This window comes from Dermacentor variabilis, chromosome 3 (genome assembly GCF_050947875.1).
Source record: "Dermacentor variabilis isolate Ectoservices chromosome 3, ASM5094787v1, whole genome shotgun sequence".
Taxonomy (NCBI): domain Eukaryota; kingdom Metazoa; phylum Arthropoda; class Arachnida; order Ixodida; family Ixodidae; genus Dermacentor; species Dermacentor variabilis.
Genome location: NC_134570.1, coordinates 31,123,918 through 31,128,116, shown reverse-complemented (window position 1 = coordinate 31,128,116; position 4,199 = coordinate 31,123,918).

The window sequence follows — 4,199 nt, the reverse complement described above, 5'->3', positions numbered from 1 at the left end:
TAGTATCCCTCAGTGCGCCCAGTCAGAACGTAAACAATTTTATCAGTGTACTTTAAAGAATAATGTTACTTTGACTTGCGCGGCATTTTATCTATCGGCATGCACGTTTCCTTGCCACCGACATACGCAATACAGTGGCGTCGAGGCGCCGTGATACACACACACACACACACACACACACACATATATATATATATATATATATATATATATATATATATATATTTGTGTGTGTGTGTGTGCGTGTGTGTGTGTGTGTATGTGCGTGCGTGTGTGTGTGTGTGTGTGTGTGTGTGTGTGTGTGTGTGTGTGTGTGTGTGTGTGTGTGTGTGTGTGTGTGTGTGTGTGTGTGTGTGTGTGTGTGTGTGTGTGTGTGTGTGTGTGTGTGTGTGTGTGTGTGTGTGTGTGTGTGTGTGTGTGAGTGTGTGTGTGTGCCGCACGGCGTAAACCAAGGATATGTATTCAGCACAGCGAACCCGAATGATGCAAATACATACTGTGCGAGAAGTTACTACCTGAGATCTTTTCGCGATTACGCGAGGGTGACCTGTACAGCTGTTACGCACTCGTTATCGACGCAGAAAGTCCCTTATTTTCAGCAATGGCCAGAACACGCCAAGCACGAAACGATGAAAAAGGCCTTCATTTGACCGAGTTGTATGATAAATGACTGGAACGCAGTGCCGCTGGTATGGAGAAAAAAGAACGAAAGAAAATAACGGGAAAGACGGTACAAATGAACAAACATACAGTTGCAAGTTGAGCGTTTGTTCTGCGTTGTTTTGCGTTCTCATAACTCGGTCTCGGTCCCATCGCGTTCTCACACACTAAGAAGCGCAGGCACCTGCTTGCTATCGCGGAACGAGAGAAAAGAAGCGGGAGAAGGAGAGGGGAAAGGACACGGACAACGTGGGCTGGCGTTTGTCCTTCCCCCAGCCCGGCGGCGCGCTCCCTCGTGGCTCGCTGCGGGCTCTCTAGCAGCTCTCGCGTGCTAGCACGAAAGCCCACTCAGTCGGAGTCACCAGAAAAGGTCAGGCGGCCTCAACTCGGGAACCGACGAGGAGGAAGTCGGTTTGTGAGGGGAAGGAGGAAAGAGGACGAGGAATGACTGCTGGCTGGCTGGCCATGACAGCGTTGACATAGACTGCGTGTGCCCAAAGCACTCGGAGCGCGTCGCGTTCTCTTTCTCGCTGTCCCGTAGATCGTTCCTCTCAGCCTGAAACCGGCGCCACCGCCAACGAACGGTGCGTCGCTCGTACAGCAAAGCGCTGTCATCTCCCGACTGCGTGGAGGACCATTTATTCTTCGCAGGGCCGCGGACCCGAGGAAATAAAAAAAAGGAAAACGGGGATGGACTAGCGAGCTCCAGAACGGGAAACACGCTTCACCAACACGTGTCCACTCGAGGTCTTTCAAAGACTGCTGCTGCCGCCGTCGCACTGAACTCCTTCCCCCACGGACATTCTCTATCCCACACGAGCGCTTTTACGATCATCAAAGTTTATATTTTCGTTCTGATTGCATTTTTTCTGTTTGTTTTAATTGGGCTCACTTAAATATACAAGATATTGCCTGAAAAAGAAACAATGTTGAAGAGGAGGGCCGATGCTCATAACGTTGCCGTTCAGTCAAATACTTAAAAAAAAAGGCAATGAACATTGATTGATTTCATAGCTCTTTTTAGAAATGCCTTATTACCAAAGTTGTGCCCATTCTTTTCATTTTCGTTTGTCTGAGACAAACAGCTGTTGCCTACTTACAGCAGGGAACTGAGCAGCGGAGACCTAAAAGTAGCAACAGCTTAATGCAGGCACATACTACAGCTGCCACCCACTGCCAGGCGATCCACATTTCGGGAATGAAGGCGAGCAACTGGAGACCATCATACGCGGAAGCGGCTATTTGGCATAGCCCTGGATTACCTAGGCGTGACGGGCCCCATTTACCAACTGTAAAGTTGATAAGTTCCTGTACGCTTCGTCAACGCCTATTGCGTATGTGATCGACACTCGTGGTAAAATGTAAAAGGTCCCTTAACAGCCTGTTCTCGATACGAATCGCATATAGCAGTTCTGAGAAGAACATTCGACCGACTTGATGAACGGCACGTTAAGATACAAAAAAAAAAAAGAAGAAAGCTTCCTGGACTTTACAGCAGCGCGTCAACGCCAATGAACTGCTCTGAAAGCTTTAGTAGCATTTCTAAAAGACAGTGATATAATGTCAAATTATTAACATACAGTGAATATTATCTTTCTTTCTATCTTGTGCGTGCATCTGTGTGTGCATGTGTGTGTTTTTATGCGTTGATATTCTTGTTATTTCCCCTTTCCTTGTTTCCTCAGGTGTGATCTTGTATTTGCGAGCGTATTTGGCTTTGAATCTGCAGATTTCTTTATGTGTGTGTGTGCGTGTGTGTGTGTGCACGGTACCAGAAAATGTACAAAAACCTTTTTTTTTATTCTTTTGTTCAAGGTGGCTACCTGTGACGTGCCTGTGAACACTAGAAGGCGGTTTTCGACAGTCCACACATATTAATTATGGGGTTTTACGTGCCAAAACCACTTTCTGATTATGAGGCACGCCGTAGTGGAGGACTCCGGAAATTTTGACCACCTGGGGTTCTTCAACGTGCACCTAAATCTTATTACACGGGTGTTTTCGCATTTCGCCCCACCGAAATGCGACCGCCGTGGCCGGGATTCGATCCCGGGACCTCGTGCTCAGCAGCCTAACACCACAGCCACTGAGCAACCACGGCGGGTTGTTCAACATACGAAGATTGTGATATACACTGCCTATTTGCCGGTTATTTAAATTTAATTTGTCATTGACTGCCCTGTATTTGGCTAAAAACTGCTCAATAGCTGAAATTTCACTTCACCGACCGTCACCCACCCTTCATTTCACAATTTATAGATGTTTAGAAGCGGCGACGTAGCCTGCGTTCTGTCACATAAATAAATAAATAAATAAATAAATAAATAAATAAATAAATAAATAAATAAATAAATAAATAAATAAATAAATAAATAAATCATCAATTGCAAATACGTACTTTTGAGCAACAAGATCCTGCTATAAGTCCGTCTAGCTGGCCTCATTGTGTTCTTTGTTTACAGAAACCGTTTCACACCGACATATCAAGGAGAACAGCCTACCTATTATAATTGCAGTAAGCTTTCCCACAGGCTTGTGGAAAGAGGAAAATAATGTAAACTATTTCCGAAATGCTTTCTGGATATTACAAGTATATACTTTCTTTTATCTGTGCCATGAATACTTTTCTTTTTGTTAGCGTCTACAAAATGTGGCATCGAAGCTGGGAAAATGCGGACGGGAACAACATACTGGAAAACCCACTACAAAGATAAAGCCAGTAGAATAGGGCAACCAACGCATCACTTCACATTTCTCAAATTTGACAGGTACCAGGTCACGAACTTGCGCAGATCTGTCCCACAGTCGGAGCGCGCTGATTAAAAACGTCAGTGTGGATATAAAATGTGGAGATCTTGCATAGAATCTTTATGTTAAGTGATTTGCAGTGTGGAGATAAAATGTGGAGGTCTTGCATAGGATACTTATGTTAAGTGATTTGGGTCAGTCAGATGTAATTTAGAGTATTGTCCTAACTCACGGCGTGACAACCTTATTAACTTACTAAATATATTTCAAAATTATCTTGGCCTTTCTGCCGACATTATGGCAAGGTACTCTGCAGCAGACTTGGAATCTAGTTTGTGGATAGCGCTTAGCATGGAACTTTCAATCAATCAATCAATCAATCAATCAATCAATCAATCAATCAATCAATCAATCAATCAATCAATCAATCAATCAATCAATCAGTCAATCAATGATATTGTTTCGCTAATAGAAAAAATACATCGATTAATTTGCAGGAGGCACCACAGCTTAAGGCTGCGTGGGGATCTTCGGTCAGAAAGTTGCATAAACAACTGCTTTATGCTGTGATGCTGTCTATGGGGGGGCTGGGATCCCGGGATATCAACGTGACTTAACGTCGACAGAAACAATGGTAGGCCGATCCCGGCAGCAGTGCAAGGCAGAGCAATGGCTCACACACCCGTAAGGCAGCGGCTACAAGCACGCAGCAAAGTGAAGCGAACAGTACGTGCATACTTTGAAATCACGCATACAACATAGAGAACAGCATACGTTTCAATAAAGAACAA